Here is a 24,690-nt window from a genome sequence, read left to right as displayed (position 1 = left end):
AAGGATGCATCCAAGAACTTCACTCATTCGTCAGCATCAGGAGTGATTTCTTTGCTGAACTGGATAGTTGTTTTTGAATACTGGAAAAAAATTACCTTGACTACTTGAGTCCTTCACCATGTCATTGCTACAGAGAGAACATACTTTTATGCTTATTCTGCCTTCTAAGCATTTTCTCTATCACTTTCTTAAGTCTAGACAATCAACAAAACAATATATCAAGCCCCCATTTGTAGAGTGTGTCAGTTTCTGTGGTACAAATAATCTCCCTATGTCTGATTCCCAACTACCGAATGTGATGCCACAAAACGTGAATTCGGGAAGAGAAGCACAGGGCCATAGCACTATGTAGTATTTTCACTACATCCATGTAATGCAAATAACTCCAGAGCATGGATAATAGCAAACGGCAGCAAAATAATTAGGCTGTGATCTGTCTTTAGTATTGATTACCTTTGTTTTTAATATTAATTTAAGTTTATAAAATTTAATTTACTGTTATGGCTCTGTTGAACAAGCAGCTCATGAAATTCCTGAAAATTTAACAATCAGTCGATGTAAGCCAGCTCCAGTACATCATTGTCCCTTCCTCCTTCCTGTTAGCCTCTATGGGCTTCATGACATCTGATGGCCACACCCTTCATTAAATAGCTCCAGCCAGCCCAGGTTCACAGGAATTAAGAGAACATCACTCAGTGCTCAGCTTCTCCAAACAAGCAATGTCCACGGCTTCAGTCCAATGGAGTGACTTAATGATCTGTTTCCTTCAATAAACTGTGATTTCTGAACTTAATTCAGATACCTGAGCATCACTGTAAGCTGAGAATAAGGCCCAAAGGCGTTCATGATGTAATATACCAGGTTTAAACTTGGCAAGCGGATGACATTGTGAGAAATGGATTTTCTTAGGCTGATTTTAGGAGTCTGGGGTGTTTTTGTAAGAGTTAAGCCAAGGCAAAAAATAACCCTTGCAACACATCACTTCACAGCTGGTCAGCCAGGGAGAAACTATTCTGGGATATCCAAGCTAAGGTGCCTCTTTAAACTCCAGGCAAGCCGAAATCAGGATGTGGGGTTTCTATTCTTGTCTCAAGAATCTGCTGTGACATCCCTGGCCAGTTAGCGCCCTGGCTGGTGCCTCGGTTTATCCTCTGGTGAAATCAAGTCAACTGCCTTAGCTGAGGTTATTAGACTTGAGACCTGGGAAGTGAATAACGTTGTTTCCAAAGGGTGTGGAGCATCTACTCGAGGGGTTCTTAATCTATGGAGAATCTAGAAGGAGTTAAGTTTTAGATGAAATCTTTTAAGAAATGACAAGTGAGCAAGGTCTAACAGAGAGGAACACGAAAAGCAATAGAAAGTAAAGGAGCAGATGAGCCTTCAAACAACGTCTGGAGAAAATATTGGACCAGGAGTTAGAGGAACCTGGGTCCATATTCACTTCACCAGGACAGAGTCTGTGCAAAGGGTGAGTTAACTACCAAAGAAAAAGTAGTCAAGGCAGGGCTTGTAGTGCCTTTTGTTTGGATTTGAGTTAGTTTCCTGAGTAGAAATGGAATGTGATCGAAGTTATATTAATAAATCTAACTGCGTGGAAGATGACCATGGCGTGGGTAAACTTGAAGGCAATACCATCCTGGAAATACCCCTGGAATACCTGTGACCTGATGTGTGCAAGCTCAGTCACTCGTGGGGTCTGACTCTTTGTGATCCCATGGACTGTAGCCTGTCAGGCTCCTCTGTCCATGGAATTTCCCAGGCAAGAATATTGGAACATGTTGCCATTTCCTACTCCAGGAGATCTCAACCAGGGGGTCAAACCTCCTTCTCCTACATCTCCTGCACTGGCAGACAGACTCTTTACCCACTGAGCCACCTGGGAAGCCCCACCTGTGACCTGGGCACCCATGTAAGTAACCCCTCTACTGTTCCCCACCTGGCACTGTAATTCTCAGAGAACGAGAATCTCCCCTTTTCTGAGAGCCTGACTCGGCCCTTTGGAAGGGGAAAAATTAGGAGTGATCTCTGTGTACTTGTGTCCAGTTCTCCCCATGCCTTGGAATTCTGCCATCTCACTCTTTTCACCAGCAGCCCAGAGGAGAGGGGACTCTATTCCTAATTTTAACACAGAAGCCACTGAGACTTATATTAAGTGACTTGCCCCAGATCACATTAGGCTTGATCCATCACTCAACCACAAATCTAGCACCTCATCTACACCAAGCTGTCTCTACCAAACCCAACCTGCTAGCCAGCTTTTCCCTCCATAGGCCAGACACATTCTGAAATAAAAAGCCAGCTGAACTGAACGGCTAGTTCCAGTTGTCAAACACTATAAGTTAGAGAGTTTCTTCCAAAACTTCTACGGGAAGTCCAAGGATTCTGAAATCCAAAGCCAGCCAAATCTGGATTTCCTCTACAAAGAGACTGTCCCTCCCCATGAAGAACATACCCTTCCCCATTAAGCTCGTTCCATGTTTCCTAATAACTTTTGCTTACACCACAAAATTGTCATAGATTATGGAAACACAAAAGCCTTGGGGAAAAAATGTCCCGAGGCCCCTGGAAGTCATTATTTTTTCCTTTAGCAATTGCTGAGTTAAGCAGTAAAAATATGGTTTCCATCTTGCACACACACACACACACACTCACACACATACACATTCACACAGCCGATCTGCTGGACATATGTTCAGAAGAAAGCAGGGACGTGGGGGTGGGAGAAGATTCACATGTCGTGAGTCAAGAGTTTGAACATTTGAAAAGAAAAAGTGGGAGAGGGTGGGGAGTTTGCAGCCCTGGAAATGGACTATCCAAAGGATTTATTGCCTTTGAGTATCTCACAAGGCATTTTTTTTTTTTATAAAAATCTGTAACTTATGGCTTTTTTTTTTCCTGTATAGGGCAGTAAACAAGAGCTCTGAAAGGGGAAGGAAACCAGGAGAAAGCCAGCTCCATTAGTCACGCAGCTGCATATCCTGTCACAAAGGACCCCAGTTGAGTAATCGCCCAAAATATGCCTGTTATTTTTTTTCTCTGTCAGAAAAAAAATGGGGCCTGCCAAAATGTACTGTAAAAAAAAAAAAAAGGAAAAAATCTGGTCTCTCAGCCCCAGAGGGGGAAAGGAAAAGAAAGAAGAAACAGGCGTAACTTCTCAGCACTCTTCTAACCCTCTCCCCAGCTTATCTTTAAAAGAAAAAGCCTTCAGATTCTCCACAACGACGGAGCCGGCTTAAAAAGAGCTGGGTCTGTGAGATGTTCCAGGTCTCCAAGTCCGGGCAGTTATGCAGTGCTGAGAGCTTAGAAAGAAGAAGGAAGATAGGAGAGGGGAGGAAGAGGACAGCCCCGGGGGGAGAGGGAAAATGAAGAGGAAAAGGACAGTGACATTGAAGCAGGCCTCTGACAGACTAAGGGGGTGAGCTAAGTGTCCCACAGAGAACCTGTGGTGACCCACACCAGTTTCATGAGCGTGCCATGGGCCCAGCCAGTGGCCAAGCAAGCTTCAGAAGGTTTTCTGATGGCCTCAGCGAAACCACCCTCGTCTCCAGCCTCCGATGTGCCCTAGGCTATGTGGGCCACAGAAAGAACAAGAATTTATGTGGCAGGACTCTGACTCTGGGGAAGTCTGCAGAGCAGGGGCTAGGGAAGGAGCAGAGCTGCCTGCCATCTCAGGAATTTTCCTGGACTAGCTTTTCAAAACCCCTGGAGGCAAGGCTCCTGGTGGGGCAAACGGAGGCATGGCAAACCAAGGTGTTCTAAAGCCTGGCTCAGTTGCTGGGCCTCTGTGTCAACGCCCTTGGGCCCTGGGTTCTCAGGACCAGGACCCAAAGGATGGTCAGTCCAAGCACAGGGCACTCTTGCAAAGTCACAATTTCCCTCCTGTTCACATTCTGATCCATCAGCATTGTCCACGGGGAATGGGCTTTCTGAACCCAATTGACCAAAAGAAAAAAGAGCAGCCGAAAGTCTTCTCCTTGGGAAAGAGAACAGAGGCCTCCAGGGGAGGAACAGACTGGTGTACTGCTTTTGCTCTGGGCTCTCTGGAGCCTGTCCTAGAGGCAAGAGCCCAGCCCTGCCTCAGCTCCACAAGGCCAGGCTGGGAGGAGACCCTTTCCAGGAGCACCTCTAGTGATCTGGGTCCTAATTTGGCTGCTTGGCAATTTAGGGCCAAGGGAACTCCAACTCCAAGGACCACATCAATCCCCAGGCCAACTGCTGCAGGAAGGCCCCAGTGTTACCAAAATCAGCACTTCCAGGTCTTTGAGCCCTGCCCTTCCTGTCCAAGAGGTTTGAGACCCAGCCCTGACCACTGCTTCCCCTGGGTGAGTTAACTGACACCTAAAGCCATTCAAAGGATGCAGCAGTATCCTTCAGAGGACCAGCCTATGAGGGGTAGGCAGATTTTCCTCCCTGGCATCACTGCTGGTTTGCTGTAGAATTTAGGCAATTCAACTGAACTCTGTGACTATTTGTCCCTCCCTGAGAGAGCTATCAGCTATTAGTCAGAGCCTCTATATGCCTGCAATGTGCAAGATGCTGGGAATTCCAAGGTGGAGAACACAGATTTAGTCTTTTTCTTCATATGAAACCTGGGCAACCTTTTCTGTATCTGTTGTAGCAGGTGCTTTCTTGAGTTTCCAGAAACACGCTCCTTGGCTGGGTGACTCTGTGGGTTGAGGGATGGGATTTTGTTGTTGTTCAGTAGCTAAGTCACGTTTGACTCTTTGCAACCCCATGGATTGTCGCATGCCAGGCTTCCCTGTCCTTCCCTATCTCCCAGAGTTTGCTCAAACTCATGTCCATCGAGTCAGTGATGCCATCAGACCATCTCATCCTCTGTTGGCCCCCTCTCCTCCTGCCCTCAATCTTTCCCAGCATCAGGGTCTTTTCCAATGAGTCAGCTCTTAGCATCAGGTGGCCAAAGTATCGGAGCTTCATCTTCAGCATCCATCTTTCCAATGAATATTGGAAAGAGTTGATTTCCTTTATGTGTGATCTCCTTGCTCTCCAAGGGACTCTCCAGAGTCTTCTCCAGCACCACAATTCAAAAGCATCAATTCTTTGGCGTTCAGCCTTCTTAATGGTGCAACTGTCACATCTGTACATGACTACTGGAAAAAAACACAGCTTTGAGTATACAGACTTTTGTTGGCAAAGTGATGTCTCTGCTCCAAAGGGATGGGATAGGAGCAAATACAACAAAAAATAAATGCACTGAAATGTTTAAAAAAGAAGACACTAATACTAGCATTTCCAAAATGCTTCTGGACAGAGGACAGCCCCTTAGCCACCTGCATGCTTGCATACTAAGTCACTTCACTCATGTCCAACTCTTTGTGACCTTATGGACAGTAGCCCACCAGGCTCCTCTGTCCATGGGATTCTCCAGGCAAGAATACTGGAGTAGGCTGCCATTTCCTATTCCAGGGGATCTTCCTGATTGAGGGATCAAACCCACATCTCTTATGTCTTCTGCATTGGGAGGTAGGTTCTTTACCACTAGGACCACTTGGCAAGCCCCTTGACCACAATGAAAGTTCTAGCAGGGCAGTTGGAATCCCCTCCATTAGACATTCCAGCTCATTGGCACACAGAAAGGACCATGGCAGCTTAATGATGCACAAACTATGCTGATGGTGATGCGGACAAGCTAGCCCACATCAAGCCCTGGTTCCTGGACTGAGTTGCGGGGACCCTGCTTTAGAGGCAGGAAGTTCCTGAGGGCTGCTGTCTTCCTCAAAGCTCAGCTCCTTCTTGAGGCCGGTCCTTCATGTAAACCAAGACTTGAAATCAGAAACGTCAGCACAGGACTGTTGACTAATGCTCCGTTAGTTGTCAGGCCTGGCATGCAAACACAGGGGGGATGTTCTCATTCCCTGAATCGCAAGTGAATGAGGTCTCTGGAGGTGCCCACCGCCCCCCACGGATTTCCCTTTGTGGTGACAGTGACATCTGAATCACTGAGCGTGGGGCCGCCATGTAGCTTCACCCCTTCCCATCTCTCTGCCCCGGAAGGGGGCTGGGGGCAGGTCCTCACAGCAGAGGAGCCTCCGCTTCCTTCCAGCTCCTGACAACAACACTTCTCAGCCGCGCCAGGCCTTGCAGCTTTGCAAGCCTGCGGTTGACAGGCACCCAGGTGATGAGGTCTTTCTCAGCCTATTCTTCTCTCACTAACCTTTTGATGTTTCTAAGTTGGCAAAAGTCAGCATCTTCCAGGCTGTGGGGAACAAGTTTGCCAGATACACCTTCCAAGCAGCTGATTAAGACAGGAGGCAGTCTCTGGTCAGAGGAGAGTCTCAAGGGCTGTTGAAATGACTCAACTAACTCAACCTCCATCCTTTGGGGAACTCTATCCTGTCAGCCAAAGGACTTCAACAGAGGATGCAGCTGGAGAGCCAAAAGGGAAAAGCTCTAAGTAACACACACACACACACACACCCCAAATGAGGTGAGAGATGGGAGGGGGGTATCTCTTTTACCTTCCAGGGCTGAGGAGTCCTGTGCTCCAGTATTATGCTTAGGATTCAAGCCCAGCAACGTCCGTCCATCATGCTGGTGAGAAGCGAGCAGGCCCTCAGAGTCCACTCAGCAGCCTATGCCGTGGTGCCCTCAGCTCTGATGCTGGGGGATAATGTAACCAGAGCCTTAGAGTGTATGAAGAGTCAGGGCCTGACAAAGCACTTACTGACCAAGGAAAAATTAACTTCAGGTGCAGCAGGAAAGGTCTGGTACCAAGAATGTCTGGGGTTTTGAGACACTGGAAAAGATTGCCTAACACTGCAATGGGCTCCCTTCCCTGGAAATATCTGAAAATAGGATAAGTACTCTCCAATCCTGAATAGGTCAGCCTTGCCTTGAGGTGAGGAGATGGTTACATCAACCCACAGAGAGAGCTTACCAGGAACTTTGAGTCTTTAAGATGGTATATTTTCATACAAAAAAAAGTTTTTGTTGTGGTAACATAGACATAACAATAAATTTACCATCTTAAGCCATTTTAAAATTTACAGTTCAGCAGCATTCACACTGTTGTACCATTCACTTACAGAAGTTTTGCACCTTCCCAAGTGTAAGCTCTGCACCCATTAAGCACTATCTCCCCATTCTCTCTCCTGCCAGCTCCTGGCAGCCACCATTCTACATTCTGCCTCTATGAATCTGATTACTCCAGGTACCTCATATTAGTGGAATCACACACAATGTTTGTCATTTTTATATGACTGGTTTATTTCACTTGGCATAATATCTTCATTTCAACCATGATGCAGCATGTGTCAGAACTACATTCCTTTTAAAGGATGAATAATACTCCACTGTGTGTATATGTCACATTTTATCTATTCACTCATGATGGATGTGTGGGTTAATTTCACCTTTTGACCATTGTGACTACTGCTACTATGGACATGGGTGTACAAATATCTGTTCAGTTGCCCTGCTTTCAATTCTTTTGGTTACATACCCAGAAGTGGAACTGCATGAAGAAAAATTTTAAAAAGCATTGTGCCCCAGGAAAAATGTCATTATGCTCACATCATGATCCTGTATGGAGAACAGACACTTTAAAGGATGGAAGCTGCAATCAGGCTTAGGCAAGAGGGCTAAGGAAGCATGGAAGAGGGAGCCAGTGGGTTCCTGGTTCAATCCGGGAAGGCTTCAGGGAGGACAGGAAATTTGAGCTGGGTAGGTTCTGACAGATGACTAGGAGTTTGCCTGGCTAAAACCAAAAGTGAAAGGGGACAGGAAAAGAAATAACCTTTTTCTAGAAAAAAAGAGTAGACAGACTGTTAAAAGAGCATGTCCTTTGACCCTGTATTGTGCTGGTAAGAACTTCCCTGAAGATATACTCACATATATACACCCAAGGCATATGACCAAAGATCCTCATGGCAACGATGTTTGTAAAGCTAGAAGATGGAAATAGCCTCTGTGCCCATCACTAGGACACTGGTTAAATAAATTATGGTATAGTCACATGACAAATTAATATGCAACTATTAAAAAGAATGAAGGGGGTCTCCATGTGCTGATATGGCAAGAATTCTAGATTTATTTTTAATTAAAAAAAGATGTCAGCATACATCTAAACTCTTTCCCTGAAGAATATACAAGGAACTGTTAGCAATCATTACCTTGGGGAGGAACAGCTATGGTTTAAGAGAAGAGAAACTTAAGTTTCATGATATACCTTCCTATGGTCCTTTTCTTTTAAGCCATGTACATGCACTGCATTAAAAAAAATGCTAACAGGACTCTCAGGTGATAGGAATATGAGGCCTTTTTACATTCTGTACGCTTTCCTTATTTAAAATGTTTTAAAGGGGAAAGGAGCTATTTTTCTGGAATGGTTTAGTTCCACTGGCTCCTAAAGGATGGAACAGTTGCTTAAAGGGCCAGCCTTTAGAAGAGTTCCTCTTAGAACTTTGCAAGGATTCCTTTCAAGACAGAATGGTGTCCTCATATTCTGGAAAGGGAAACTGAGGGACAGTGGTAAGAGGAACGGGCCAAAAGTGTCAGGAGAGGGAAGTGCGGAGTCAGGGGAGATCCCAGAATGCCTGCCCATCTGTCTAGAAGTCGCAAGAAACTCCAAGTCTTCTGCAATGTCTGCACCCCTCATGGACACTCATGTCTCCAGGACAGAGACCCAACCACACAGGGTTAACCCACGTGCTTTGCTTCACTGAGCGCGGTGGGAGGATTGCTGGGGGGCACGCAGAGGGGCCCAGCCCACCCCATTCCAGGCAGCATTAATAAAATGCAGGTGTTTTACAGTCGCATTACAGAGCAGGGAAGAAAGGGTCTCAGCCGCAGCAAGCGTATAGCAATATAGAAACAAGAGCCGAGCACGGTGGGGGAAAATATGCCTGCAAATAATGAGAAAGCATTTTGGAAAGAGGGCTGGCTTTGGGGTTAAGAGGAATGTAGCAGTTTCTGGCGCAGGGCTACCCTATAGCTGTGAGTGTGTGTGTGTGTACACAGGCTCCTCCTGTTCTGCTGCACACACGCACACATACACGCACACACATGCGCATACACACGCACACACACACTCTCTCTCTCTTCCACCACCATCACAGATCTTTTCCAGACAACATCTCAGACGCCTTGAGTTTGGCCTTCACTCACTTTGCACCGGGATTGGCTCTGACATTCCAGGGCCAAGGTGGTCTGCCTTTCCTCTGTGCCCTTCCTCTCTCTGGGCCCTGTGCCCACACACCTCCTCCTTTTCCAACCATCATCTTTTCTTTCTGGGGCCATTGGTGGACTGTGTCTCCGTGTGGCCTGCCCCTGTTTCTTCATCCCCCTGCATCCATGCCGGCAGTCTCTGAGCCTGACTCCCACCCCCTTTCCCAAACCCCCCTTCCCTGAAATCAGGGAGAAAGGAAAAGAGAACAAATGGTGCCTCTGCCTTGGGTTTCTAGAAGACCACGGAGCTGAGTTGGTGTCGCCCAGCTCCTGCTGCTTTTGCTCCAGGGAGATGCTCTCTGTTTAATTTCATAAACCTGGAGCCTAGATGAGCCAGGTGTGATACAGCACAGGGCAGCCTCCCTCCTCGGAGCCACCCCAGGACAGCAGAGGGACTAGAGGTGGCAGCAGCTCTGGGGGAGCTGGGCTCACTGGGGGTCCTTTGCCCCGCCTCTCTCTCCTCCCCTGGGAGTGGGGGTGGCAAACAAAAGAATCGCTGCCTTGCCCTTGCCTTTCAGGGGCTCCCAGCTCTCCCTGAGTTAAAAAAACCTGAAAGGAGTTACTTCTGTGATTTGTTTGGTTGACTCCTTGTCTGGAACTACTGAGCCCTGCAATGGTCAGCATGTGGTCCTGACACAGGAAAAGGCTTTGGGAGAACCAGGCAGCCCTGGGAGGCCCCTGCTCCGTCCAAGGTGGGCTGGAGTCCGAGGTGGAGGCGAAGCTCCTCCAAACAGATAGGGGTGCAGATTCCCAAGAGGAGGGATGGGGAGGGAAGTGTGTTGGGGGCCCAGGAACTGTCTCCTGTGACCGGCAGCTAAGCTTACCCTGAGGGTCTGTGTATGTGAACCCTGACCCACTGAGCCACAACCAGTGCAGGGGGGAAGGCCAGCCCAGCTGCATGGAAATGCGTTCCCCAGAATTCAGCACTCCAAGCAAGGTCAGAGCAGGGTTGGGGTGACAAGAGCTTGTGTGTGAGGTGTCCTCTGCCCTGGCCTCTCTGGATGGGAGCAGCAAACCTCCAAAGCCCAAGTTTCTACTTTCTCAGCTCCCATCCTCCACCCAAATTACCTCCCCTTCAAAATCAAAACAAAAAACAGCCCCAGCAGAGCAATGTGGACAGGCCGCAACTAAAGCATCACCCAGTTCGTGCCCCCACTCATCATCAGGCCACTCGCTGTGTGGAGAGCACAGCACTGGCTGCCAGCGGTAGAGACTATGTTCAGAGGTTCCAGGGAACTGGAGACAGAGCACAGTTACTGGGGCTGCTGTGCCAGGTCCACAGCTGGAGCGATCTGCCGGAAAAGACTTGGACTTGTCACCTGTAGAGCTAACAGTGGGCACCATCCTGAAATCCAGGCGGCAAGATCACCCCACCAGCGCCAAAGGGCCTTGGGGGCCTCTGCTGTCTCCACACCTAGCCTTGACTCCCTTCCACGAATCTGATGGGGGAAGACAGCTGCAAATCACCCTCGGGCACTATTCCTCCGCAGCCCTGTGCCCTGCACCGAGGAGTACTTCGAGGAGCAGATGTTTCCAATGAAGGGCCCAGACTAGGGCCCCGGGGGAGAACAGGAAAGCAGTGAGGCTCTGGCTCCCATGGAGGAGCCGCCCCCGGGCCTCTGAAAGCAGGAGCCGGCTAGTGAATGGGACACACACTCTCTTGAATTCTCAGCTCCTTTCAGGAAATTGCCAAGCTGGCCCTTGGCTTTCTCTTCCCCGAGCCGCTTGCTCCGTCTCCATAGCAACCGCCTCCCCATCCCTCAAGAGCCTCTCCCGGTCCTGCCCGCCCCTCCTTCCCTGCGCCCTCCGCTCTCATCTGTCTGGGTGGGAACCGGGATTAGAGTTGGTCCGGGCCCGCGGATGCTTTTCCCAGGGCTGTCGCGCCTTCGTGATCCTTTTGCGCCGCCCGGCCCCTGCCCCAGGCTTTTCAAGTGCCCAGACTTAATGACTGGCCCTGGGTTTCCTCCTCTTCCCTTTTCTCTGCCTCCAATAAAGCGGGAGAATTAACCCAGGTTTTAAGGGCCCCGTTTCCAAGCTGCATATCAAAGGGGGCTTCCCCAAGCTGCTTCTGCATTTCAAAGGGATTGATCTATCGCTTTCACTTAAACTGGCACATTTTGGGGAAGAGTTTTACCCAGAGGTCAAACCGTGGAAAAACAAATGGATCCCCGTCCACCCCCTCCTGCGATGCTGGGGGCTATTAGTATATCAACTGCTGGGGGACAGCGAGCAGGTAAGGAAAACAGGCACGCCTCAGTAGCTTGGGGACTATCCTGAGCCCCAGATCACTCCCGTCCTCTGAAGGCTGTGTTGTAAAGAAACGGGGAGTGAACGGAACCACTACTGACATGGGCCAAGTCCCCATGTCTGTTTCCTGCTTCCTCAGTCTTTTCTGGAGTCCCAGTCTGAGAGTTGAAGAGCCTCTGGCCTGAGTTAGTGATCCTAAGTGTGTGTGGGGGTGGGGGTAGGGGTGGGGGGGATGCTCACCGCCCCTGTGATTCTGTCCCTCCGATGTGACCCTGGCCCCTGTGCGTGCCTGATTAATTTTTTCCTCCAGCTCTCATGGTGAACCTTTGCAGGCACTTACGGTTCAGCTGCTGTACCAGCTGGGCCACTGAGTCACACGCACTCCTGCTCCCTCCTACCCTCTCACAGTGGAAGCTCACCCACGCCCTTCCTTCCACATCCACCCTCACACAGGGTCACTCACTCTCTCCCACAGCCCTCTCCCACCCACACTCAGCTCAATAAACTGTCCTTATTATTTCCTGCCTCCCAAAGGAATCACCCCCAAACCCCGGAACCTTTCTTTCCTGTCTGTTTGTGCTGCACGCTCCACCCCCACCCCCAGCAGACTCTCTCCAGTTTCACTGGAGAGTGTAAGTTTCACCTTCCTTCTGTTTAATCCAGACCTGAGTCCCAGGCATTCTCAGGCTTGAAGTCACCACCAAATATGCAAGTCTTTCATTGGACTGACCAGAAAAGCCACAACTGAACTACAGTGAAGAAGTCCTTGGAGGAGGCTGGGCAGGTGGCCCCCAGCTGGAGGAGCTCCTCGCTTAGCTCTGAGGACAGGAGGTAGAGAAGCGGCCCCTGAAAAGCAGCCTCTGGAGGGGACATCCTGAGTCAGGTTCCTGGAGGCAGGTTTCCCCTTCAAGGATATGTCTGTTTCGTGTTCTCATTCATTCATTGACTCAGTGGCCTTTATGGAGTGCCTGCTGTCCATATACAGCGGGAGCTCCTGACTTTGGAGCAGGGGAATTAGACAACAGAGCCAATCATTAATCACCATGTAAGTAGATAAAGAAGCTGGCGACTTGCACTGAGCTCACCTGACTCCCTCTGTTCAGACCCAGGGAAGACTCCCGATAGCGGGAGATCTGACTTGAGTTTTAAAGAGGAATGGGAGCTTATCAGAGAAACAAGCATATTCCAGGCAGAGGTAACAGCAGGTGCAAAGGCATGGAGGCTCCCTGGGCCTCCCCAGGTGCTGCTGTCAGGCAGTCAGTGGGGCCAGCACACAGAATGTGGGTGGAGGGGAAGGTGTGGGGAGATGAGCCTGGAAGGGCAGGGACAAGGCAGTGATCACCAGGCCAAGGGATCTGGAAGTTGTGGGCACGTAAAACCCAAAGAGGAGACTGAAGGAGGCAGACATGCGGTACACCCCCATCACCCTCACCACTAGCTTCTTTGTAGGCTACACAGGCTCAGACCCTGCCTTTGTGTATCCCATTCCACCAGAGAAAAGTGACAGGCTCTTCTCCTGGAAGCCTTGCAATAGAATGCGCTCATCATTGCATCCTGAGCTGGGGAGCTCAGTAGAACATATGAGGGGAAACTTCTCTCTCCCCAGAAAGAAGTGAAGGAGACAGAGGTAGTTTGGAGCAAACTGCAGAAGGCCTGCAAAGTGTGCAGATAAGGTGGGGAGGATGCAGGGGCACTGAGAATGAAAATACCACCCATGTCCCGGGACCCCACAGGGCAACCTTCGGAATTTTATAGAAAGAACTCCTGGGAGGGATCCTCTAAGCCCCTTCCAGTGCTACATCTTGTGATACCAGGGCTGGTGCCATAAAGCAGGGAAGCCCACCCAGCCATCATTTTAGCTTCCTGTTGCAAGGGCAGTAAACTGCCCAGCCCTGACCAAGCAAGCCATAAGTAGCAGGACTCCCATTGCTGCCACTCATGTCTGCAGCCCAGGTAACCCAGAAGCCCAGGCTCTCAGTAGATCGCATTGTCCTGGGCACGGGACTTCTGAAATCACAGAGATGGGGAACAAAACAAAGATCAGAGCATGGTTCTGAACCTTTGTCTTTATGATGTTCCTCAAGATCCAGGAGTTGAATAAGCTGTCATTTGCACATTTCACATGCAAACAACAGGCTTCATACAATAGACATGTTCCCCCCAGAACTACTGGGGTTAAAATGGTGCTATTCAAGTAATGATTTTAGAGGTCCCAGAAGGGGTCAGTCTTTGTACAGTGTGTTCATATAATCTGGATAATTTGGATAACTGCTGTGTATCTTGGGTTGGCTTAAAGCCAGGAGGCATCTTGAACCAAAACAGGAGCGCTGTGTGTGGCCTGGCGCCTTCCGCTTGGACCTGCTCTGTTTGTCAAACGTCCCTCTTAAGTCTTGGCTTCCCCACTTGATTTCACTGACATCTCCAGCCCCTGATGACTGCCCCAGAGTCACCCTCCCAGAGTCTTTCTCCACACCCTCTTTTGGGCTTTTTCTCCTCAATGAGCATTTGCTTAGTCTATCCAAAGCTCAGGATGCTGCTGAAGGTGTGAGGAAGGATGGGAGGGAAAGAACACTCCACCTTGGGAAGCCTCCCAGAAGGAAGGACCCCTGCTCTGGTCTTCCAGGAGTGTCAGCATGCCCTCAGGCCATAGGAAGCCCCACACAGGCTGCCCCAGGCTCCACTTGGCCAGGTCTCCCTTGGAGGCAACTGCAATGTAGGCAGAAATCCCCAGCCTTTATCCTGGGGCTTGTTCCAACTTTGTTTCTCCTCCATCCAACTCATGAGAAGAAGGGTAGAGAGGGAAAACAAAGAAAAATCCAATCATGCTCAGGAATGTTATTTTCTATGTTTCCCTCTGAACTTTCTTGGCTTCAGCCAAAACACTGCACCTCTTTCTCTCCATGGGCACAGAATCTGCGCCCTGTCACCTGCACCAGGCCTCCTTTTCCTGCTTAAATCCATGAGCCTTTCGGGAAAGTATTGCTCCAGTAACATTGTCTCATCTCCTCTTCTTTCTGGAACTGGTCTCAGGCCAGAAAACCTACAGGGATTCAGGCTCACCAACCAGCGCCTGCATCCCTGATTTAGCAACCGAGACAGGTGTTTAAGAGAGTCTGGGTAAGGGCCAAGGGAAGCCAAAGGAAATAACATTGGTCTGACTTGAGACCTTCAGGAATGAGTCACCCCTCAGCCCATGAACTGTCACATTTCACAATATCACACCCGCATTGTTCATGAGTGATCATCTTCTGTTTACTAGACAGCAGAGCCCAACATGACTTATGGAGCCAGAGCATGACTTATCAGTCTGCTGTGAATTCAACATCAGGTACACGTCTTACCTCTATCCAAAAAATGAAGTGCAAGGGCACCAAGTCAAGGGGGCTCATCCTCAGAGTATCTTCCTGAGGCCTCTGCCCACCCCTGAGTAGTCAGTCCTGTATCTCACATCTTAGAAAAACATCCCCTGCGGATGCAATGAATGGGAAGGGTCCTGGGAGGAAGGAGGGGGCTGGCTAGCCAGTGTGTGCAGCATCCTGGCCCAGCCCTCCTTTGCCCACAGTCTTAGGTTGGCACAGTCTCTGGCTGCAGCTTGCATCCTGCATCCTATGGGATAGACTGACATTATCTTTGTTTCTCATTCCTTCTCTGGTAGGTCCAATTAAGGACCCACCAAGCCATAGTTTTAATTGGAAAGTGACTTTCCTTCACATGGGGCAAGGGGGACTTTTCTTGGCATAGTGGCTTTGGAGACCCAGAGACCTGGACTCAAGTTCCAACTCTGCCACATACCAGCTCAGCAAATGATTTCACTTCCCTGAGCCTCAGTTTCCTCACTTATAATGGGAGCAACAAGAATGACAACCTTGTTGTTCTACTGAGCTTTTAATGACTTTGGGTTCATAAATGCCCAGCACATAATAAGTGCTCCTTAAATGGTCCTGCCATTGCACTGCTGTTGTTATTACTATTATTACCACTATTACCACCATTCTCCCTAGGCCAAAGTCTTCTGCAACATAAGGAGCCTTGTCTTATTTATTTTTGCTTTCTCAGCACCAAGCACTTAATAAGACACAGTCAGTGGTGGTTAAATTAAACTTGAGAAGGGGAGGAGCCTCAGAGAGAAAGTTTACTATATATTAAGGCCTTGTGTTGGGAAGGTAAATGGCACATTTGAAGAAAATGCTATATAAAAAAATACATATATATGTACAAGTACCAGCTAAGGGAGAAAAACAGGTGCCCTAACCAACCTTGCTTCTGCTGCTAAGTTGCTTCAGTCATGACCGACTCTGTGCGACCCCATAGACGGCAGACCACCAGGCTCCCCTTCCCTGGGATTCTCCAGGCGAGAACACTGGAGTAGGTTGCCATTTCCTTCTCCAATACATGAAAGTGAAAAGTGAAAGTGAAGTCGCTCAGTTGTGTTCGAGTCTTAGAGACTCCATGGACTGCAGCCCGCCAGGCTCCTCCATCCATGGGATTTTCCAGGCAGGAGACTTGGAGTGGGGTGCCTACCCCGTAATTCGTGACTCAAGATCACTGAAGCCTGGGGCCTCGGTGCGTACTCAGGGCCTCCTGCTTTCCGCCCTGGCTAGGAAACTTCCAACAGGACAGAAATGCGTAAGGACCCAAAGGAGTGGAAATATACCAGGAAATGATGCTGAGGCCTTTAGTGTTTGGTTGCCCGAGAGAAAGAATCACCCAAACTTGTCGGGGCGATTTGTACTTGGATTGGATAATTAGGAGGTGAAGAAGGAAGGTGAGGAGGGGAAGGGGGGAGGACGTCCAGCCTGTGGTTGCCCCGTAGGGAGGGAGGACTGTGTACACAAAGCCAAAGGCCATGATGGGGGAGGTTGGGGTCTCTGCCCATCCTCCAGCCCCAGCCCCAGCGTCCTCACAGTGCATGGATACAGCCAGGTCCTCCGACCACACTGACACTACCCCCACCTCCCACTCCTCTCCCACCCTCCCATTCCCCTCCCCCACTCCCTGCCAACAACTCTGCCACAGCCTCTCTCAACTTCAGCTATTCACCTTCCCAGGGGTACTTGCATTTAATAAAAAGAAGGGTCTCAATATGCAAAGCAGAGGCTCCTTAATAGTTCCTTTTCTGGTCCTGGAACACAAGGAGAGTAAGGTCTATCAGAGCTTACTGGGGCCCTCAGGGGCAGTTCGGGATCTAAGGAGGCAGAAAGGCAACAGGAACCAGACCCAAGGTGGGTCTCCACACCTCTGTCCTAAAACCTAGTTGCACTGTGTCTTTTTAAAATCAGATTTATTTCTTTTTTGGCCATGTGGCATGCAGAATATTAGTTCCCCGGACAGGGATTAAACCTATAAACCCATGTACCCTGCAGCGGAAGCATAGACTACTAACCACTGGACTGCCAGAGAAGTCCCAAAAGTCAGCTTTATTGTTTGTAATTTATATACAGTAATTTACTGTGTGGATCACAATAAACTGTGGAAAATTCTGAAAGAGATGGGAATACCAGACCACCTGACCTGCCTCTTGAGAAACCTGTGTGCAGGTCAGGAAGCAACAGTTAGAACTGGACATGGAACAACAGACTGGTTCCAAATAGGAAAAGGAGTACGTCAAGGCCGTATATTGTCACCCTGCTTATTTAACTTATATGCAGAGTACATCATGAGGAACGCTGGGCTGGAAGAAGCACAAGCTGGAATCAAGATTGCTGGGAGAAATATCAATAACCTCAGATATGCAGATGACAATACCCTTATGGCAGAAAGTGAAGAGGAACTCAAAAGCCTCTTGATGAAAGTGAAAGAGGAGAATGAAAAGGTTGGCTTGAAGCTCAACATTCAGAAAACGAAGATCATGGCATCTGATCCCATCACTTCATGGGAAATAGATGGAAAAACAGTGGAAACAGTGTCAGACTTTATTTTTTGGGGCTCCAAAATCACTGCAGATGCTGATTGCAGCCAGGAAATTAAAAGACGCTTACTCCTTGGAAGGAAAGTTATGAACAACCTAGATAGTATATTAAAAAGCAGAGACATTACTTTGTCAACAAAGGTCCGTCTAGTCAAGGCTATGGTTTTTCCCGTGGTCGTGTATGGATGTGAGAGTTGGACTGTGAAGAAAGCTGATCGCTGAAGAATTGATGCTTTTGAACTGTGGTGTTGGAGAAGACTGTTGAGAGTCCCCTGGACTGCAAGGAGATCCAACCAATCCATTCTAAAGGAGATCAATCCTGGGTGTTCATTGGAAGGACTGATGCTTAAGCTGAAACTGCAATACTTTGGCCACCTCATGTGACGAGTTGACTCACTGGAAAAGACTCTGATGCTGGGAAAGGTTGGGGGCAGGAGGAGAAGGGGACAACAGAGAATGAGATGGCTGGATGGCATCACCGACTCTGTGGACATGAGTCTGAGTGAACTCCGGGAGTTGGTGATGGACAGGGAGGCCTGGCGTGCTGTGATTCATGGGGTCGCGGAGAGTCAGACATGACTAAGCGACTGAACTGAACCGAACTGAATTTACATACATATGTTTATAATTTGCATACAGTAAGTGTTTTTGCCTGGAGAATCCCAGGGACGGGGGAGCCTGGTGGGCTGCCATCTATGGGGTCGCACAGAGTCGGACACGACTGAAGCGACTTAGCAGCAGCAGCAGCAGCAAAATTCTTCCATTTAAAATATAATTCTATCCAAACTTATGAGGGGAAGAGTGAGGCAGAGGGATAGTTAGGGAGTTTTGGTTGACATGTACACACTGCTAGATTTAAAACAGATAGCCAACAAGAACCTGCTGTACAGCACAGGGAACTCAGCTCAATACTCTGTAACCTAAGTGGGTAAAGAATTTGAAAGAAAGTAGATACATATATATGTGTAACTGAATCATTTTTCTGTACACCTGAAACTGACAACATTGTTATCAACTATACTCCAATATGAGCTTCCAGGTGGCGCTATTGGTAAAGAACCCGCCTATCAGTGCAGGAGATGTAAGTGACAGGGGTTCAATCCCCAGGTTGGGACGATCCCCTGGAGGAAGGCATGGCAACCCATTCCAATAATCTTGCCTGGGGAAGCCTCATGGGCTATAGTCCATAGGGTCACAAAGAGTCGGACACTACTGAAGCAACTTAGCATGCATGCACATATTCCAATATAAAATAAAAATTTTAAAACCATGTACTGCATATAGTTCTGAGTCTCAACAAATGTATGGAGCCATGTAACCACCACCACAATGAAGATACTGAACAGTTCCGTCATCCCCCCAAATTCTCCAGTGTTCTTTGTAGCCAACTTCTGCCGCTAGCCCCAGCCCCTGAAAACCATTCTCCAGTTTTTTCATCTCTGTAGCTTTGCCTTTTCCAAAATGCTACGTAAATGGAATCATATAGTCCATAGTCCCCAGGGTCTGCTTTTCACTTAGCACAGTCCACTTAAGATTTGTCTGTGTTATTGCCTGTGCAAGCAGTTTCATTTTCATGGCTGAATAGTGAGCGTCCACTGTAAGAGGCATAACAGTTTGTCTAACCATCCAGCAATCCAAGGATATTTGGTTTTTTCCCAGTTTGGGGCCATTATGAATAATGCTATGTTACATATTTGCATACAGTCTTTTGTGTGGACCTAAGTTTCATTTCTCCTGGTAAATCCCCAAGTGTGGGATTGCTGGGCCACAAGTGTATGGTTAGCTTTACACTAAACTGCCAAAGAGCAGCTGGAAAGACTGAGGAACAGTCACACAAGCTGTTGCCTCTTCATGAAGCACCCACTGGGAGAAATAATCAGTCTATGAGAGTTAATAAGCCTTTTTCTTATCAAGAAATACAAAGAATCAAGGAGGATCCGGGAGACTATTTAGAGGGCCCAGAAAAATATATTAGAGCTTTTAAAGGTGTTACTCTGCTTTATGACCTTACTTGGAAGGATGTGATGTATATCTTGGGACAAACGCTGACTCCCGACTCAAAAATTCAAGTTTTGGGGAAAGCGGTTGCTTATGGAGATGAAGGGGTTTCCCTGGTGGCTCAGAGGTTAAAGCGTCTGCCTGGAATGCAGGAGATCCGGGTTTGATCCCTGGGTTTCGAAGATCCCTTTAGAAGGAAATGACAACCCACTCCAGTACTCTCGCCTGGAGAATCCTGTGGAGGGAGGAGCCTGGTAGGCTACAGTTCATGGGGTCTCAAAGAGTTGGACACGATTGAGCGACTTCACGATGACGACGAAACTGCAAAATGTTTTCCAAAGTGGGCTGAACTGTTTTGCACTCCCACCAGCAATGAATGAGTTCCAGTTGCTCCACATCCTCCCAGTCCTTGGTATCATCAGTGTTTTTGTTTTTTTTAGTGTGTTTTTTGTTTTGTGTGTGTGTGTGTGTGTTTTATTTTTATGTTAGACATTCTAAAAGTTATGTAGCGGTTTCTCATTATGATTTTAATTTAGTGATTAATGATGCTAAACATCTTTCCATGCGTTTACTTGCCATCTCTATCTCTTCTGTAGTGAAATGTGTGTTCAAATGTTTGCCCATTTTAAAAATTGGATTGTTTTCTTGTTATCAAGTTTTGAGAGTTTTTTTTAACATATTCTAGATACAAGTCCTCTATCAGATACATGTTTTATAAACATTTTCTCCCAGTTTATGGCCTGTCTTTTCATGTTCTTAACAGTATCTTTTGGGGAAAAAAGGAAGAACTTTTTAATTTTGAGAAGTTCAACTTGTCAACTTTTTCATTTATGAGTTTATTATGCTTTTGGTGTCTTATATAAGAAATCATTGCCTAAAGACAAATCACAAAGATTTTCTCCCATGTTTTCTTCTTTAATACTTTTAGGGAATTTTTTTTTCTTTTATGCTTTTGTTTCTGTTTCTTTTATTCTTTTATGTTTTACATTTAGGCCTATAATTTATTTTGAGTTATAGGCCAAGGTTTTTTTCCCTCATTTTTCATATGAATGTCCATTTTCCTTTGAATGTCCCTTGCACTTTGTCAAAAATTAACTATGTATGTGTGCAGTCCTTGTTGTGTTCCGCTGTTTTGAATGTCCACCCTTTCATCAGTTCTATTTACTATCTTGATTACTCTAGCTTAAGAGTGATTCTTATAATCAGGGAGTATGAATCCGCCCAGTTGCACTGTTTTCCTTCAAGGCCCTCCTCTGTCCTATGGTCTTTCAGGTCACGAGGCAGAGGTTGAACAAAGCCCCAAGGCCCTGATGTGGCCTTGCAGGTCCTGTGATGCAATCCCACTGGCTCATCTCCTATTACACTGCCTGTAGGAATGATGACACACTTATGTTCTCTGCTTTCATCCAGCAACGTCAGACCTGCAAGTCCTTACCTACACTATAACCTCTGCCTGGAAGGCCCTGCCTCTGTCGCCACCCTACCTCTTTCTCTTCTCCTGACTAACTCAGATCATCCTCCAAGGCTCCACTAAGGCATGATCACCTTCAGGACAGCTTCCCTGACTTGCTGGCTGGCAGAGTGAGGGCCCCACTCATTGTTTCCCTGCTCCCACCCCCAAATCTCCCTCTTTCCCACAGTCAGTCAATAGACATCTGATTGTCTCTTCCTCGGCCTCCAACACCCCAGGGTACATAACATGTCTACTTTAGCGGGCTCCTCCCGGTGCCCAGCCCAGTGTCTGGCACAACGTTGGTGCCAACACATGGCTCTTGAATGAAGAGACTCAGTGGTACTTTCCTCAGGCCTCCACGTGGGTGACAGTGGAAGATACCAAACTTGCAGCTCAGCCTAAAGAGGTTTCTCCTCCTCTTCCCTGGGGTTCTTATCAAAGCCCTCAGGAGCCTCAGCTGGTAGAGAAGGAGGTTCAGACATTCTGGATCCTGAAAGAAAAGGAATTTCTCCTAAGGAATCAGGGTCTCATTAGGAATATCCAGGGGAACCAGGACTGCCTCCTCGAAAGGCTCATAAGCAGTTCAACATAGTGGCTGGAGTGTGGACGGGAGCCAATTGCCCAGGTCTCAATTCAGAGTACCTGAACCCATGGCTGCCTCACTACTAGGGCAAGTTACTTCCCTTCTCTGTGCCTCAGTTTCCTCATTTGTAAAACAGGAACAATCAAAGTGCCTCTTCTTTGGATTGCTGTATGGGTTAAATGAGTTAATATATGTATAGATAAAGACAGCTGCATATTTAAATATATGTTGTTGCTCGGTCATCCTCCAGCCATGTCCGACTCTTTGCGACCCCATGGACTGCAGCATTTCAGGCTTCCCTGTTCCTCACCATCTCCCAGAAGTGTGCCCAGGTTCATGTTCATTGCATCTGTGATGCTGTCCAGCCATCTCATCCTCTGACACACTCTCTCCTTCTGCTCTTGATCTTTCCCAGCATCAGCGTCTTTTCCGTCAGATGACCAAAATACTGGAGCTTTAGCTTCAGCATCAGTCCTTCCAGTGAATAGTCAAGGTTGATCTCCCTTAAGATTGACTGGTTTGATCTCTATGCTGTCCAAGGGACTTGCAGGAGTCTTCTCCAGCACTACAGTTCGAGGGCATCAGTTCTTTGGCATTCTGCCTTCTTTACAGTCTAGCTCCCACAACTGCATGTGACCACTGGGAAGACCATAGCCTTGACTATATGGACCCTTGTCGAAGAGTAACGTCTCTGTTTTTCAACAACTGTCTAGGTTTGTCATCACTTTCCTGCCAAGAAGCAATCATCTTCTGATTTCATGGCTGCAGTCACCGTCCACAGTGATTTTGGACCCCAAGAAGAGGAAATCCGTCACTACTTCCACCTTTTCCCCCTTTATTTGCCATGCAGTAATGGGTCCTGAATATTCATTGGAAGGACTGATGCTGAAGCTGAAGCTCCAGTACTTTGGCCACCTGATGCAAAGAACTGACTCATTGGAAAAGACCCTGATGCTGGGAAAGATTGAAGGCAGGAGGAAACGGGGACGACAGAGGATGAGATGGTTGGATGGCCTCACCAACGCAATGGACATGAGTTTGAGCAAGCTCTGGGAGTTGGTGATAGACAGCCTGTGTGCTGCAATCCATGGGGTCGCAAAGAGTTGGACACAACTGAGCAATCGAACTGAACTGAACGGGGCCAGGTGCCATCTTAGTTTCTTTAATGCTCAGTCTTAAGCCAGCTTTTTACTCTCCTCCTTCGCCCTCATCAAGAAGGTCTTTAGTTCCTCTTCACTTTTTGCCATTAGAGTGGTATCATCTGCATATCTGACTTAAATATATACTTACTATAATAAATAGAGGACTTCCCAGGTGGTGCTAGTGGTAAAGAATCCAACCGCCAATGCCAGAGACATAAGAGACACAGGTTCAATCCCTGGGTCAGGGAGATCCCCTGGAGGAGGACGTGGCAACCCACTCCAGTATTCTTGCCTGGATAATCCTATGAACAGAGGAGCCTGGTGGGCTACAGTCTATAGGGTTGCAAAGAGTCAGACATGACTGAAGTGACTTAGCACTCACACATGTGTAATAAATAGAACAAATACCCAATAAAGCTGGGTTATTATCATCATTTAAGCGGACCCTTGAGTCCACAGCTGTCAAGAAAACATGTGAGCACAGCTTCATCCCCCACTGGTAACCCCCCTCAGGCAGAGGTCAAGGCCATCAACTCCCTAATCCAGCACTGCTGCTCTCAGGAGGCACATGGTAGAGAACATACTGGCACTAGGGACAGACTAGCTCTGCCTCAGCGTTCCTGCGAGCCCCTCGGGGGTCCAGCAGTGTGGGAATCCCTGCCTGATGAGGCCTAAGCCGGGGTTCAGACCCAGATGGCCTGGGGTCCTCAGACAGTGATGTGTCAGCTTCAAGTCCAGACCAACTGGACCATCTACCGTGGAGGAGGAAGCTCACTTGCAAGAGGACCCCAGGAAGCAGAGCCCTGTTTGCCCATGAGGTTAGGTCCCCATGAAGGAGGGGATCAAGAGAGCACCACTGACTTTATTCCAGGGCAGAGTACAGAAAATATCTGAAGACGAGAGACATTGAGGTTCAGAGGGAGAGAACCTCAGTGCATCCAACCTTCCTCCCTGATCTCAGGCCATACGCCTGGCTGTGTGCTCTTATCCAGGGTGAGACATAATATTCACAGAAGCCCTAGTCAATGCAACGGATCCTGTTTTCAAAGAAGGGAAAAACCTCTGGTTCTTGGAGAGACTGCCCACCTCCTGCAGCCTCCCCCAACTGGGCCACTGGATATGGCCTGATGGCAGCCCAGGGAGGGACACCATCCTCCTTCTTGCCCCATCAGTCCTGGCTGGATAGCCTGGCTCCTTGGGCCCCTCTCCTCCCAGGACTGCCTCTCCAGGCCCTGCAGAGCTGAGGGGTGGGAGACAGGGGGTCAGGCTACTGCCAGACCCAGCGCCTTGAAGCATCGGCCAGTGAGGAGTGGGTGGACAGCGCCTTTGCCAGAGCTTCGGGGAGGAGGGCAGGGCATTCTTTTGAGTCCATTCAGCCGCTTAGCTATTTCCTGCCCTGTTCAAGCACCCAGCATGCTCCACCTGCTCTTACTTAACCATTTCCTGTTTACCGCCTGCCTTCTGCAGCCTCCAAGCTCCTAGGCAGCAGCCAGCAGCCCAGAGCTCCCCGGATGGACAGATGAACGCTGGCTGCCCGGACAGACAAGGCTGGATGGCTGCTCTCTGGGCAGGGGGTGGCACCCTGGTCCTTCCCTTCAGACGATTTAATCAATCCCAGAGCTAGATAGCACAACCCACCTTCCCCAGGGTTAGGACGTGGGCCTGGGGGGAAAAAGAGGATGCTTCCTAGGCTCAGGCTGACTGTAGTATTAGTTATCCCTGCACAAAAATCAGCGTTGTCCTCTAGTAGCCTCTTCTTTAGTAGGGCCCCCCTTCCCCATGGTTACCTGCCCAAAGATTCACTCCCACCCACCCTTAACCACACCCACTGACACAGTTCAGACAGACATGAGAGCCCCATGGTCCCTTTCCTCTGTGACACCAATTTCCTGCAGGAGAAATTGTCAGGGGCGTTCTATTAATAATTACAAATTTGGGGGCAAAGACTTGGTTCCAATCTCAGCACCGCCCCTTCCTACCTCTCTATCTTGAGCAATTTAAGAAACTCATCTGGACTTCAGCTGGGTTTGTTTTCTTTTTTCTCAAGGAGTAATAATACAATAACATTACCCATCTGATAGGGCTATTGTGACAATGATATCATATCGTCATATGTGAAAGTTCCCGGTACAGAATAAGCAATTGATTCATGGTATTGACTACTATTAAATAC

General features: G+C 48.3%; 1 long non-coding RNA gene across 1 annotated transcript; it reads left to right on the top strand.

Moving 5' to 3' along the window:
• The first annotated feature begins 1,203 nt into the window (after positions 1-1,203).
• Positions 1,204-22,913, top strand: LOC129563202 (uncharacterized). Its single transcript, XR_008687317.2, has 3 exons — positions 1,204-1,909; positions 2,904-4,322; positions 22,089-22,913. It is a non-coding gene; the product is annotated as an uncharacterized LOC129563202 (long non-coding RNA).
• The last annotated feature ends 1,777 nt before the right edge of the window (positions 22,914-24,690 follow it).

Source organism: Moschus berezovskii, chromosome 9 (genome assembly GCF_049115385.1).
Source record: "Moschus berezovskii isolate FMDL1 chromosome 9, NW_MosBer_1.0, whole genome shotgun sequence".
NCBI lineage: Eukaryota > Metazoa > Chordata > Mammalia > Artiodactyla > Moschidae > Moschus > Moschus berezovskii.
Note: the sequence above shows the minus strand (reverse complement) of the source record. Positions and strands in the feature narration are given on the sequence as shown.